Source organism: Salvelinus fontinalis, chromosome 16, assembly GCF_029448725.1.
Source record: "Salvelinus fontinalis isolate EN_2023a chromosome 16, ASM2944872v1, whole genome shotgun sequence".
Taxonomy (NCBI): Eukaryota; Metazoa; Chordata; class Actinopteri; order Salmoniformes; family Salmonidae; genus Salvelinus; species Salvelinus fontinalis.
The window spans coordinates 1,416,949-1,433,345 of record NC_074680.1 but is presented as its reverse complement, the minus strand read 5'-3'; the positions used below and the strand labels follow the sequence as shown (position 1 = coordinate 1,433,345).

General features: G+C 41.1%; 1 protein-coding gene across 9 annotated transcripts in view; it reads left to right on the top strand.

The window, feature by feature from the left end:
- Positions 1–16,397, top strand: part of LOC129812510 (leucine-rich repeat and fibronectin type-III domain-containing protein 2) — a 277,699-nt gene that overhangs the window by 84,349 nt on the left and 176,953 nt on the right. For 8 of the 9 annotated variants that reach the window (XM_055864124.1, XM_055864130.1, XM_055864123.1 and 5 more), the window contains exon 2: positions 13,671–13,803. The exons of the other annotated variant lie outside the window; for it this stretch is intronic. The gene's annotated coding sequence lies outside the window, so the exon portion shown is untranslated. The remainder of the gene's footprint in view (positions 1–13,670; positions 13,804–16,397) is intronic. 9 annotated transcript variants of the gene reach the window in all.

The window sequence follows — 16,397 nt, the reverse complement described above, 5'->3', positions numbered from 1 at the left end:
CACTCTTCTGTAAAGAGCAGCTTAAAATGGTCCTATGGACAGATACTCCAATCTCCGCTGTGGAGCTTTGCAGCTCCTTCGGGGTTATCTTTGGTCTCTTTGTTGCCTCTCTGATTAATGCCCTCCTTGCCTTGTCCGTGAGTTTTGGTGGGCGGCCCTCTCTTGGCAGGCTTGTTGTGGTGCCACATTCTTTCCATTTTTTAATATTGGATTTAATGTGCTCTGTGGGTTGTTCAAAGTTTCTCATTTTTTTATAACCCAACCCTGATCTGTACTTCTCCAGAACTTTGTCCCTGACCTGTTTGGAAAGCTCCTTGGTCTTCATGGTGCTGCTTGCTTGGTGGTGTTGCAGTCTCTGGGGCCTATCAGAACAGGTGTAAATATACCGAGATCATGTAAGACTTAGATTGCACGCAGGTGGTTTTTATTTAACTAATTTTGTGACTTCTGAAGGTAATTGGTTGTACCAGATCTTATTTAATGGCTTCATAGCAAAAGGGGGTGAATACATATGCACGCACCACTTTTCATTTTTTTAAACGAGTTTCTTTTTTTAAATTTCACTTCAGCAATTTAGCGTTGTGTATGGCCATTACATGAAATCCAAATAAAAATCAATCTAAATTACAGATTGTAATGCAACAAAATAGGAAAAACACCAAGGGGGATGAATACTTTTGCAAGGCACTGTATTACAGACTACAAAGGGAAGCACAGCCGCTCAGTGACACGAGCCTGCCAGACGAACTAAATCACTTCTATGCCCGCGTCGAGGCAAGTAACACTGAGGCATGCATGAGAACATCAGCTTTTCCGGACGACTGTGATCACGCTCTCCGTAGTCGACGTGAGTAAGACCATTTAAACAGGTCAACATTCACAAGGCCGCTGGGCCAGACGGATTACGGGGACGTGGGCTCCGGGCATGTGATGACCAACTGGCAGGTGTCTTCAGTGACATTTTCAACATGTCCCTGATTGAGTCTGTAATACTCACATGCTTCAAGCAGACCACCATAGTCCCTGTGCCCAAGAGCACTAAGGTAACCTGCCTAAATTACTACAGACCCGTAGCACTCACGTCCGTAGCCATGAAGTCCTTTTAAAAGGCTGGCAATGCCTCACTTTAACACCATTATCCCAGAAACCCTAGACCCACTCCAATTTGCATACCGCTCAAGCAGATCCACAGATGATGCAATCTCTATTGCACTCGACACTTGAGAATGCTATTCATTGACTACAGCTCAGCGTTCAACACTATAGTGCCCTCAAAGCTCATCACTAAGCTAAGGACCATGGGACTAAACACCTACCTCTGCAACTGGATCCTGGACTTCATGATGGGCCTCCCCCAGGTGGTGAGGGTAGGTAGCAACACATCTGCCACGGTGATCCTCAACACTGGAGCCCTTCAGGGATGAGTGCTCAGTCCCCTCCTGTACTCACTGTTCACCCACGACTGCATGGCCTGGCATGACTCCAACACCATCATTAAGTTCGCAGACGACACAGTGGTAGGCCTGATCACTAACAACAGCCTATAGGGAGGAGGTCAGAGACCTGGCCGGGTGGTGCCAGAAGAACAACGCATCCCTCAACGTAATCAAAACAAAGGAGATGATTGTGGACTACAAGAAAAGGAGGACCGAGCACTCCCCCATTCTCATCGACAGGGCTGTAGTGGAGCAGTTTGAGAGCTTCAAGTTCCTTGGTGTCCACATCGTCAACAAACTAGAACGGTCCAAACACACCAAGACAGTTGTGAAGAGGGCACGACAAAGCCTATTCCCCCTCAGGAGACTGAAAAGATTTGGCATTGTTCCTCAGATCCTCAATAGGTTCTACAGCTGCAACATCAAGAGCATCCTGACTTGTTGCATCACTGCCTGGTACGGCAACCGCCCGGCCTCAGACCGCAAGTCACTACAGAGAGTAGTGGGTACAGCCCAGTATATCACTGGGGCTAAGCTGCCTGCCATCCAAGACCTCAACACCAGGCGGTGTCAGAGGAAGGCTCTAAAAATGTTCAAAGACCCCAGCCACCCCAGTCATAGATTGTTCTCTCTGCTACCACATGGCAAGCGATACCGGAGTGCCAAGTCTAGGACAAAAAGGCTTCTCAACAGCTTTTACCCCCAAGCCATAAGACTCCTAAACAGGTAATCAAATGACTACCCGGACTATTTGCATTGTTTCCCGCCACCCCTCTTTTACGCTGCTGCTACTCTGTTTATCATCTATGCATAGTCACTTTAACTATACATTCATGTACATATTACCTCAATTTGCACGTCTAACCGGTGCCCCCGCACATTGATTCTGTACCGGTATCACCTGTATATAGCCTCTCTACAGTTATTTTTTTCCTTTACTTATCTATTGTTTACCTCACACCTATTTTTTCCTTAAATTGCACTGTTGGTTAGGACTTCTAAGGAAGCAGCACATGACAAATAAACTTTGATTTGATGAAGGAAATAAATCCCTCAAAATAACTTAAGGCACACCTGTTAAATGAAACGCATTCCAGGTAACTACCTCATGTAGCTGGTTGAGAGAATTCCAAGAGTGTGCAAAGCTGTCATCAAGGCAAAGGGTTGCTACTTTCAAGAATATTAAATATTTTTTGTTTAACACTTTTTTGGTTACTACATCTTTCATGTGTGTTATGTCATAGTTTTGATGTCTTCACTATTATTCTACATAGAGGTTCGGTTAAATGCGGGAAACACATTTCAGTTTAAGGCATTCAGTTGTACGACTGACTAGATATCCCCCTTTCCCGAATGTAGAAAATAGTAAAAAATAATGAAAAACCCTTGAATGAGAAAGTGTGTCCAAACCGTTGACTGGTAGTGTAATATATATATGTATATATATGTTTTTTAACCTTTAATTTAATTAGGCAAGTCAGTTAAGAACAAATTATTGATTTTACAATGACGGCCAAACCCTCCACTAACCCGAAAAACGCTGTGCCAATTGTGCGCCAGCCTATGGGACTCCCGATCACAGCAGGTTGTGATACAGTCCGGGATCGAACGAGGGTCTGTAGCGACGCATCTGAGATGCAGTGCCTTAGACCACAGCGCCACTCGGGAGCCCAGACAATGACGAGCAAGGTTAGGGTCAGCTCCATTCTTTACATAGTAAAAGAAGTACATTCCATTCAGGAATAGGACATTGCATGTTGAAGTTCACATATTTACAAGTCAATAATAAGAACGTAGTATGCTCATGAATTAAAACAGAAACTGTCAAGAAGTCAGTGATGCTTTCCCTGGTCTTGAAAGTCTGTTGGATTCCAGTCTGTTGCATGCATGCAATAATTTAAATCTGATCACAGGCAGCTGACAGGCATAACAAAAAAAATATTACATTAAAACTATCATCTGCAAGGTGTTAACTAAGTGTGGGGGATGTGATGTGAGAGATTGCCTGGAGAGCATAGAAGAGTAGAAAGCTTGATGCCATCATTTGTGTCGCCTGAGCTAAATACCTGAAACCAGAACACCTCCAATGGAGGATTATAAAGCGTACTGTATATCCATAAAGAGTCATATCACCCATAATCCCCTGCGAGACTAGCAATCTGACTCGTGCTGGCAACTGAGCTGAGCTGTGATGCTATCTGATGTGTGTGTACCTGGCTTTGTGTGAGCAGGCAGTGGTCAAATATAGCAAATTCATTTTCTGGTTTTATATCTACTGTTTGTGTCTGTATATGTATCTAGTATAACATAGGCTAACAAAAAAAAACTTAAACCCACAATGCCCCACCGCCCTGACACATTTACTTATTCCCACCTCAGCCCGGACGAGCTGAGAAGTTGGCGGTGCGTCTTATCCTTTACCGTGTAGCCTCTGATTTATGCCCCTTTCCAAGTGGAGAAACATTCCTCAGAATAGCGGAGAACTCATGCCGCCCAGAGGAATAGCTGTTCCCAGGCAGACCGAAAGCAGCACAGCCATGCTAAAGTCACAGCCACCTTTCTAATGGAGCCACACAGCATCATGGGAAAAGGAAAGAACACTGATATAAATGAGGCAGGAGGACAGGCAATGGCCCGTGAAATAAGAGCAAAATAAAACACTGCTCAGAGATTCAACGAAAGCGACGAGCTGATGTGTTTATTTGTTTGTGTGCCAAATCGAACAAGAAAGGTGGGGTGGGGTGGGTTGGCGGATGTATTTCTAGTCCTGAAAGCATGAAAAAGACAGGCAGTCGTCCTGAAGACGAAGGGCAAAAGATCAAACATGCGTAGGTAAGTCTCATGTCTTGGAGGTGTCTTTTCATGGGGAGGCTAAAAACAATGGATGGAGATCCCTTGTTTTCTTTTATCCACGTTGCACCTCTGTCGGGTCTGGGTTAATCAAAGCTCTTACAGGTAAGCCAGCCGAATGTAAGGTTTGATGACCAGCAACATAGAATTAAACACGATCCAGGGTTGCCTATAGATTTAGACTTTTTATTTTAAATATTTTTGTATTTTACCCCCTTTTTCTCCCCAATTTCGATCTTGTCTCATAGCTGCACCTCCAACGTGCTTGGGAGGCGAATGTCGAGTCATGTGTCCTCCGAATCATGACCCGCCAAACCGCGCTTTTTAACACTCGACCACTTAACCCAGCTTTAGACTTAAAGAATCAACATCCCCCTATGACCCAAGAACCTTCTGTCTCAGCAGAAACAGACTGACAACCACGTATTTTGAGTGTTCCGCCATTTCCTGGTTTCAAAGTTTTCAATAGTTTGCCTAATATCAGTTGTGACAAAACAATCAATGTAGAAAATCAATGTACCATCTAAACTGCTGTGAAATATCTTTTAAGTAACCAGAAATATTATAGTATTGTAAAAATCATAATATGCTATCTTCACTCCTTCCAGTCACCATGGTTGTCCCTCAAGGATCCATCCCCACCATCTCCATTTAGACAAATAACGTTTCACGACAAATAACGTTAATGAGTACTTCATACACCTCTATGCCAATGTCACGATTCTCTATACATCTGGGCCCTCAAACTCTGTGCTAACAAGCCTCCAATCAACCTTCATTCACATCAAGCATACCTTCCTCAACCTGCACCACCTCAACACAAACGTAAAGCGTTCCTGTTCCACAGGAAAAATCACATCGACGTTCCCCTTAACATCTACTTAATAGATGGGTCTGCCCTGGAATTTGTCAGCGCATACAAATACCTGGGTATCTGGCTGGACATGGCACTACCATTCCACACACACACAAAATCAATCAATAATCTTCAAGGAAAGGTCAAGTCCAGAATAGGCTTTCTCTACCGAAACAAATCTTCATTTACATACTCTGCTAAACACTAAATGACACTACTCCCCATCCTGGATTATGGGGATGCCATCTACAGGACGGCCCCAAAGTCCAAAAACGTCTGTAGCGTCCGAACGGTTTGACCTGCAAACTATTATGACCCCTCTATGGAAAGGGGAGACTCACGAACACGATGGCGGTCTACGTTTTGCACAAGTGTTAGGGGACTGTTCCATCGATGTGCCAACTTCTGTTTGTATCGTTCAAACTGTTTGGGCTACAAACTAATGTAACCCCACAAGTGTCACGGGACTCATCTGAAGGTTACCGGTACTGTTTTGTTTTTAAATGAATGGAAGTATGAAAGTAGTTTAACACAAAAAAAACATTTCCTGAGCTTTCTTATATCTCCTAGATATAGGACAGACACTTCAAAATCTTGTTTTTTAAGAATTATTTTTTGACTGTCTTTTTTGCCATTTAGGAATGTGTTATTCAGTGTGTTTGTCTGGGCTTTAGTAGTAAAGGCCAAATGTAATATTTTATCCCCCCCCAAAAAGTATTTATTTTTATACCTAAAGGGGTTCTACAATTCATAATCAAATAGCTAAATCAGCCATAGTATCACCATCTTAAAACAATTCCATATGTCAGCTTAGAGTGTGTATTGTGTGTATTGTTTGTATGTACATTACAGGTCAAAAGTTTGGACACGCGTACTCATTCCAGGGTCTTTCTTCATTTTTCCTATTTTCTACATTATAGAATAATAGTGAAGACATCAACACTATGAAATAACACACATGGAATCATGTAGTTACCAAAAAAAGTGTAAAAGAAATCAAAATACATTTTATATTCTTCAAAGTAGCCACCCTTTACCTTGATGATAGCTTTGCACATTCTCAAACAGCTTCACCTGGAATGCTTTTCCAACAGTCTTGGAGGAGTTCCCACATATGCTAGGCTCTTATTGGCTGATTTTCCTTCACTCTGCGGTCCAACTCATCCCAAACCATCTCAATTGGGTTGAGGTTGGATTATTGTGGAGGCCAGGTAATCTGATGCAGCACTCCATCACGCTCCTTCTTTGTCAAATAGCCCTTACTGTACACAGCCTGGAGATGTGTTGGGTCATTGTCCTGTTGAAAAACAAATGATAGTCCCACTAAGCGCAAACCAGACGGGATGGTGTATTGCTGCAGAATACTGTGGTAGCCATGCTGGTTAAGTGTACCTTGAATGAGATCCATTAACCTACTCGAGTCTCAAAGACACGGCGGTAGGAACCAAATATCTCAAATTTGGGCTCATTAGACCAATGGACATTTAATGTCCATTTCTCATGTTTCTTGGCCCAAGCAAGTCTTTTCTTATTATTGGTGTCCTTTTAGTAGTGGTTTCTTTGCAGCAATTTGACCATAAAGGCCTGATTCACACAGTCTCTTCTGAACAGTTGATGTTGAGTTGTGTCTGTTACTTGAACTCTGAACCATTTATTTGGACTGCTATTTCTGAAGGTTGGTAACTCTAATGAACGTATCCTCTGCAGCAGAGGTAACTCTGGGTCTTCCTTTCCTGTGGCGGTCCTCATGAGAGACAGTTTCATCGTAGCGCTTAATGGTTTTTGCGACTGCACTTGAAGAAACTTTCAAAGTTCTTGAAATTTTCCATATTGACTGACCTTCATGTCTTAAAGTGGACTGTCATTTCTCTTTTCATATTTGAGCCGTTCTTGCCATAATATGGACTTGGTAATTTACCTAATAGGGCTCTCTTCTGTATACCACCCCTACCTTGGCTCAAATGCATTAAGGGAAGAAATTTCACAATTGAACTTTTGACAATTGAAATGCATTCCAGGTGACTACCTCATGAAGCTGGTTGAGAGAATGCCGAGTGTGCAAAGCTGTCATGAAGGCTAAGGGTGGCTAATCTCAAATTTTAAATATTTTGATTTGCCTAACATGTTTTTGGTTACTACATGATTCCATATGTGCTATGTCATAGTTTTAATGTCTTCACTTTTATTCTACAATGTAGAAAATAGTAAAAATTAAGAAAAACCCTGGAATGAGTAGGTGTGTCCAAACTTTTGACTGGTACTGTCACCCCCTGGCCTTAGTTATCTTTGTTTTCTTTATTATTTTAGTTAGGTCAGGTTGTGACATGGGGGATGTATGTGTTTTGTATTGTCTAGGGGTTTTGTATGTTTATGGGGCAGTGTCTAGTCTAGGTGTATGTATGTCTATGGTTGCCTAGATTGGTTCACAATTAGAGACAGCTGTCTGTCGTTGTCTATTATTGGGAACCATATTTAGGCAGCCATATTCATTAGGTAGTTTGTGGGTGATTGTCTATGTCTATACGTTAGTTGCTTGTGTCTGCACTTTAGTTTTATAGCGTCACGTTCGTTTGTTGTTTTGTATAGTTTGTCAGTGTTCTACGTTTCGTCTTCGTTATATTTAAAAGAAGATGTATTGTTATCACGCTGCGCCTTGGTCCTCCTCTCTTCAACCATACGACGATCGTAACAGGTACGCTGTTTGGCTTCATAGTTTGTGTCACGTTCTGACCTTTATTTCCTTTGTTTTGTCTTTTTTTAGTATGGTCAGGGCATGAATTGGGGTGGGCAGTCTATGTTTGTATTTCTATGTTTTGCTGTTTCTGTGTTTGGTCTGATATGGTTCTCAATCAGAGGCAGGTGTTTTGTGTTGTCTCTGATTGGGAACCATATTTAGGTCGCCTGTTTTGTGGGTGGTTGTCTTCAGTCTTCGTGTGTCTGCCCCAGACAGAACTATTTCGGTTTTTCACATTTGTTGTTTTTTGTATTTTGAGTGTTCACTTTTATTAAATCAAGATGAACAATTACCACGCTGCACATTGGTCCTCCAATCCTTCTAATTTCTCCTCCTCAGATGAGGAGGAAGACGAAAGCCGTTACAGTTTGTATGTGTTGGGCTTTAGCTGAGATTATTCTTTAGAGTCCAGTACATTTGTTCAGACCTCATTTGTTCCTTGATTAGCATCATTCATTCTCACTGTTGATAATTCTAACTTTATAACATATATTAACTCCATCCACTGGTGAATTGGGAGAAAGTGAGATGATTGCCTTCTAAGAGCTAAGATGTTTTTTTGCTGCAGTGCTGCCTACCAGTCGTAATCGTCTCTGATTAGGTGTTATCAATCACTAGACAAACCAGTAAGAACAGTTAGCCGCAAATTGGCTAGGTTACAAAAGTCAGAAAAGCAATAAAATTAATCGCTTACCTTAGATAATCTTCGGATGTTTGTACTCACGAGACTCCCAGTTACACAATAAATGTTCTTTTTGTTCGCAAAAAAAATGTTTTATAACCAAAAACCGCCATTTGGTTTGCGCGTTATGTTCATAAAACCGCAGACGACAAATTCCAAAAAGTATCCATAGAAACATGTCAAACGTTTTTTATAATCAATCCTCAGGTTGTTTTTAACATACATAATCGATAACATTTCAACCGGACGGTAAACTATTCAATACTACAGAGAAAGAAAATGTCGAGCTACATCTCTCGCGCGCAGGAACTAATCAAAGGACACCTAAAACGTTTTGATAAATCTCGCTCATTTTTCAAAATAAAAGCTTGAAACTATGTCTAAAGCCTGGTCACAGCCTGAGGAAGCCATTGGAAAAGGAATCTGGTTGATACCCCTTTAAATGGAGGGGCAGGCAATGGAACAGGGAGTTTTCCAAATAAAAAGGCACTTCCGGGTTGGATTTCCTCAGGTTTTCACCTGCAAAATCAGTTCTGTTATACTCAGACAATATTTTGACATTTTTGGAAACTTTAGAGTTTTCTATCCTAATCTGTAAATGATATGCATATTCTAGCATCTGGGCCTGAGAAATAGTCCGTTTACATTGGGAACGTTATTTTTCCAAACATAAAAATAGTGCCCCCTAGCTGAAAGAGGTTAAGGAGCTGTCGTCATAAGGAACATATTTGATGCGAAGCATTGAGTATTTACACTCATGCATTTTGAAATTAATTTTACTTTGTCCCAGAATCATTTAACTGGGCACCCCCACATCATATAATGGAACACACCTACCTTATTTAGGGGACACAGTAAATAGTTGGGAGTTGGGCCATTTTCATAGTAAAATGTTTACTTGGTGTTAAATACAGTCTGTGAACAACCTTCAAATATTTAAATTGATGGTTCGGATTAAGGGATGCCAAGGTCATATTTTTTCATATTCTGTTCCAGTTAATGTGTTTTTCAGTACCACTTTCATCTGTAGACCATACTTTATTAATGGATAGCTTTGAAAATGAGCTTTCCAAAAGTTGTTTATATAGATTATTATTTTTGGGAGCCCAGAATTTATATATATAAATCCGATCATTGGATGGTTCGTTAGTGTCACGTTCCTGACCTTATTTCCTTTGTTCTGTGTTTAGTTGGTCAGGACGTGAGCTGGGTGGGCATTCTATGTTATGTGTTTCTATGTTGGGTTCATTGTCAACTAGCCTGATATGGTTCTCAATCAGGGGCAGGTGTTTTACGTTTCCTCTGCTTGAGAACCATATTTTAGGTAGGCTGTTCTCACTGTTTGTTTGTGGGTGATTGTTCCTGTGTCAGTGTTTGTGCCACACGGGATTGTTTCGTTTGTTAGTTTGTTCCAGTTCGTGCGTTCTTCGTTGTCTGTAAGTTCTCATGTTCAGGTCTGTTTACGTCGTTTGTTGTTTTGTAATTCATGAAGTGTACTTCGTGTTCGTTTTTTCTTTAAATAAATCATTATGTCTTCATCCCTCGCTGCATATTGGTCCGATCCATGCTCCTCCTCGAGGAGGAGAACGAACGTTACAGGTAGTTGGGTTTCCAAAGGGACTTTAGGCCAGCATAGATAGTGTAATCTTTTAAGATGAATCATTTACTGAGACATAACCCTCATGTACTACAAGTGTTTACCCATGTTAGACCCATAGAAATCTATTAGCTTGTTTTTCTCCTCAGAAGTTTAAACTCTGAAGTTTAGTTGAATTTCACAGCTCAATAATTTGCCAAGACATGTTCCTTGCACCAACCAGCTCTTTCCCATTAAATTGTTACTTCAAAGCCAGAGTAAGAAGCTAAATACATTTCAATGTAAATAATCAGCTTGTTGCCATGTTTCAGGAGGCAAGCTGACTTGCTTTCAATTAATTCTTACCACTCTCATTAAACAAGACTTGCCATAATAGTATCCTGCTATATCTTGCCTTACACATTTGAAGTGAGACTCTACCACAAACCATAAAAAAATATACCATGCTGTCTTAACCCTACCTCCCCTCTGCAGTAGATAAACAATACTACAAGTAGTGATGTGAGAATCAGATTGTTTAATGCAAATCTCATATGCATATTCTATGAATATCTACTTTACAGAGCACCCACCATACTTGATGAATTACTTCGTAGATAGTTGCTGATTTATATGCCAGTCAATGAGCCCCTAGTGCTCCTAATCTCCTTGTTAACCTTTTCTACTGTGGAGAGTTACAGGGAGCCCAAGGGCAGAGAGAAAGGGTTGGCGGCCGTGATGAATTCAATTAACAAAGAAAGGAACTAATGTACTTTTAAAGCTTATTTCACATTTATAAATTGGGAGATGTTGTGGGATTTCTTGATTTGGTTACAGGTATGGGAGTACAGCTCGGGGATAAAGGACATGGTGGCATTGATTGGGGATTAAATAAAAGACAGACCCAGGCATTGGGTTCAGCCATGTTTACAGTGTACATGTGAGGGCGTCATCAAATTTGCACCTGATTATACCGTACATGATCATTCATAAAAGCACTGCTCTTTGTTTGGAGTCAAAGACCGTTATCCACCAGTGTTTTATCATATTTCACAAGTAAAATATGTCTTAGAATTCTGACATTTCAACTGTCATTATGATGAACATAATGCACTCATTAGGCAATAAAGCATGAGAACCCAGGGATTATCGTGTGATAACTCCCGACTGAGGGCTGTTAGGCCAGAGGGAAAGCCAAGGGCCGGGAAACAGCCCTTAGGAGGGAGTTATTACATGATAATTCTCAGGTTCTAGGGCATTTTTGCTTTAATTAAACAGTTGCCAACATATATAAAATATTAGCTTTAATGAAAACGTGGTTATTTTAATGAGTAATTTTTTGTTTATGTTTCATCCTTTCACCAGATGATATAGTCCGGGTAAAAGCCAGTTGTTAGTTCTGAAGTTGATAACGAAACAAGCTGGCTGTTAATTCTATTTTCATATTTTGACCCAGTCATTCATTCAATTAATTAAATGTTGCTATGCAAAAAAAAACATTGTTATGTAGCTAGCTAGCAGAGGTTCAATGATGACGAGAGACAACTTCAAAAAATTGATTTAATTAAATTATAAAGAGGCAACATCCAGCTGATTGTCAAGTCAATAAGATGGTTATGGAGGATAGCTAGGCTTACTTCTCCTTTGCTAACTAGCTAGCAAACACTCAATCACATCAAGCAGCTGAAATGACAGCAAACTACGTCCGTTTTCATGTGTTTTACCTTTGCTTCTATTGCCAATTATTTGGATATATTCATTCTAATGATCCTTATAAAAGAATTCGCCTGGACCAGAGAAGCCGTCAGTCTCGGGATTGCAAAAAAAACTGCAACATGTTGCACAAATCGGCTAGGCACACAGTGAGGCTCATTAACTTCCGCTGTACCAAACGCTAGGCAATAAGCACGGGGAAATAATTTCGAGATGCTTTTTCCGGGGAGATTGAGTTTATGAATGCTGGGCTGCGGGACAGTGGATGCACATTGATACTTGGAATGTACAGTAATTATGGAATTTTGCATTTTGAATAACTAACGATTATCAACCAATCAGCATCCAGGATCCAAAAGGTACTGTTTTATAATGACATCAAATACAATTTTATTCGTCACATGCTTCGCAAACATCCAAAACTACCATTTCATAATGATATCATATAACATTATATTTGTCATATGGCTCGTAAACAAAAGTTGTGGACTAACAGTGAAATGCTTACTTATGGGCCCTTCCCAACAACGCAGAAAGAAAGAAATAGAAAAGTAAAACACGTAATAATAAAAATACAAATGATTAACAGTAACTTGGCTATATAAAAGGGGTACCAATACAGAGTCTACACTACATGCTCGTCGAATTGTCATTCCAAAATAATTGGCATTAATATGGAGTTAGTCCCCTCTTTGCTGCTATAAAAGCCTCCACTCTTCTGGGAGGGCTTTCCACTATATGGCGGAGCATTAGTGAGGTCAGGTACTGATGTAGGGCGATTAGGCCTGTCTCGCAGTCGGCGTTCCAATTCATCCAAAAGCTGTTGAATGGGGGTTGAGGTCAGAGCTCTGTGCAAGCCAGTCAAGCTCTTCCAGACCGATCTCAACAAACTATCTGTATGGACCTCGCTTTGTGCACAGGGGAATTGTCAAGCTGAAACAGGAAAGAGCTTACCAAAACTTTTGCCACAAATTTGGAAGCGCAGAATCGTCAAAATATGTCATTGTATGCTGTAGCGTTAAGATTACCCGTCACTGGAACTAAGGGGCATCAACCAAACCCAGATTTGTCCGTCAGAATGCCAAATGGATGAAGCGTGATTCATCATTCCACAGAACACGTTTCCACTGTTCCAGAGTCCAATGGCGGCGAGCTTTAAACCATTCCAGCCGATGCTTGGCATTGCACATGGTGATCATAGGCTTGGGTGCAGCTGCTCGACCATGGAAGCCCATTTCACATCAAATAGTTCTCATGCTGACGTCGCTTCCAGAGTCAGTTGGGAACTCGGTAGTGAGTGTTGCAACTGCTTACAGGCGATTTTTAAGCGCTACACGCTTCAGCAGTCCCATTCTGTGAGCTTTGCGGCCGAGCCGGTTACTCCTAAACGTTTCCACTTCACAATAACAGCACTTACAGTTGAACGGGGCAGCTCTAGCAGGGCAGAGATTTGACGAACTGACTTGTTGGAAAGGTGGCAACCTATGACGGTGCCACTTTGAAGGTCACTGAGCTCTTCAGTAAGGCCATTCTACTGCCAATGTTTGTCTATGGAGATCGCATGGCCATGTGCTCGATTTTAGACACCTGTCAGCAACGGGTGTGGTGGCTGAAATAGCAGAATCCACTAATTTGAAGGGAAGTCCACATACTTTTGAATGCATAGTATATATCAGATATTATCTGAATCAGTATCGGGCCTCTTTCCAATGCCCCCCAGCCCCTCCATCCCCAAAAATAAATGTAATTATATATATATTTTTAAAGATAACTGTCTCGCAATGCAATTGAAATTGTTCATGTTCTCTGTCACCATCTTGCAGGTGAAAGGATGAGCCAATGAGGCAGAATAGCGCTTCATCACTGGCCAGAGAGAGAAGCCACCTTGCAGCACTCATCCTAGGGAGGATAACGGGAGACTTGATTGTCTGTTGCCATCAGGGAGACGACGGCAAGGTCAGTACACTAACAAAGAAGAAGAAAAACAACTGACTTTTCCAATTGCCATGATGGGGAGGAAGTGTTGTGATTGCTGGTGACTGGATTAAGCTTAGATGCTGGAGGTGAAGTACTCCACGTGTGCTTCGAAATATGCAGTTGCCTGGTTCATGATAAGATGAAAGCCTGCTGTGATTCTCTATACCCTCTTTAGAAAAACAATATTGCCTTCCCACCACCTCTTCATCTTTCCCTTCTGCCTCAAGATGATCAATCATAATCAGCTAAGTGAAAGCAATATAGCGTCAGATCATTGATAATTTATTAAAGGATAGGAATGGGGCCCAATTGTCATTAAATGTCCAGGAAAGGGTTAAATCCCACTGTATGAGGCAGCACGTTTGCGACGGATTCTGCAGCCAAGGTTCCAGCAAAGTTAAGTCCACACCCAGCAGGAAGTATTTGGATTTTAATTGCTTCCCCATAAATTGCCGCCGCCGCACAGAGAAACTAGGTTAACCTGTCTAGGACTTTGGGTTCCCCTCGCCAACAGCCAATGAAATTGCAGGGCGCCAAATTCAATCATCAGAAATCTCATAATTCAAATTTCTCAAACATACAAGTATTAGACACCATTTTAAAGATAACATTCTCGTTAATCCAATCACAGTGTCCGATTTCAAGAAAGCTTTTAGGCGAAAGCAGAACATATCATTATGTTAGGTCAGCAACTAGTCACAGAAAGCATACAGCGATTTTCCAACCAAAGAGAGAAGTCACAAAAAGCAGAAATATTGATAAAATGAATCACTAACCTTTGAAATTCTTCATCAGATGTCACTCCCGGGACAACATGTTACACAATACATGTATGTTTTGTTCGATCAAGTTCATATTTATGTCCAAAAACCATTTGAAATTGGTGTATTATGTTCAGAAATGCATTGTCTCAAATAAACATCCGGTGAAAATGCAGCGAGCCACATCAAATTACAGAAATATTCATCATAAACATTGATCTAAGATACAAGTGTTATAGATAAACTTCTCCTTAATAAAACCGCTGTGTCAGATTTCAAAAAAACTTTACGGTAAAAGCACACTATGCAATAATGTTTTGAACAGCGCCTAGCCACAGAAAAACAGACATTTTTCAACCAAGGAGAGGTGTCATAAAACTCAGAAATAGCATTCTGAATCTTCACTTACCTTTGATCTTCATCGGAATGCACTCCCAAGAATCCCAGTTCCACAATAAATGTTTGTTTTGTACGATAAAGTCCATAATTTATATCCAAATACCTCCCTTTTTGTTCACGTGTTTAGTTCAAAGCGCAGGCACTTAGTCCAGACAAAGTCAAAAGAGTTCCATTACAGTTCGTAGAAACATGTCAAACGATGTATATAATCATCATAAATCTTCAATAATATACCAACCGTACAATTCCTTTGTCTTTAGAAATGAAAGGGAACGCAGCTCGCTCTCACGGCCGCACGCGTGACTTTGCTCATGGCATTCTGCCAGACCCCTGATTCAAACAGGTCTTATTCATTCCCCCTTCATAGTAGAAGCCTGAAACAAGGTTCTAAAGACTGTTGACATCTAGTGGAAGCCTTAGGAAGTACAATATGAAAAGCACATTTGTGGCCTGCTGGAGGTAATTTTGCAGGGCGCTGGCAGTGCACCTCCTTGCAAAAAGGCGGAGGTAGCGGTCCTGCTGCTGGGTTGTTGCCCTCCTTCGGCCTCCTCCACGTCTCCTGATGTACTGGCCTGTCTCCTGGTAGCGCCTCCATGCTCTGGACACTACGCTGACAGACACAGCAAACCTTTTTGCCACAGCTCGCATTGATGTGCCATCCTGGATGAGCTGCACTACCTGAGCCACTTGTGTGGGTTGTAGACTCCGTCTCATGCTACCACTAGAGTGAAAGCACCGCCAGCATTCAAAAGTGACCAAAACATCAGCCAGGAAGCATAGGAACTGAGAAGTGGTGTGTGGTCACCACCTGCAGAACCATTCCTTTTTTGGGGGTGTCTTACTAATTGCCTATAATTTCCACCTTTTGTCTATTCCATTTGCACAACAGCATGTGAAATGTATTGTCAATCAGTGTTGCTTCCTAAGTGGGCAGTTTGATTTCACAGAAGTGTGATTGACTTGGAGTTACATTGTGTTGTTTAAGTGTTCCCTTAATTTTTTTGAGCAGTGTATTTTCACATGACTTTGAATCAGCAGGTGTTGGTGGTGTAGGATGTGAATGGCGGACAATGTTTTTGCATGACTTTTCCGTTTCAATTTGTTGTTACATTGGAATGTTTATGATTTACTACTGTATTGCAAAGATATTGCATTTTATGAAGATATTGCCTCTAACTAATTATATTGCATGGCTTCTTAATTCAAGGTTAGAATAAAAGTAAGTGAACCAGTCTTGAGGACTACTTGCTATATCTGCAAGTGAATATATACATGCACAGTGTCTACATTAAACACAACAGAAACGACATACCATAGCATATGCTTTTAAGTGGATTGTTTCCCACCTTATAAATGACTATCAAAAACGTTTATGAATGTGAATATTGATGAACGCACCCAAAACATGGAGAC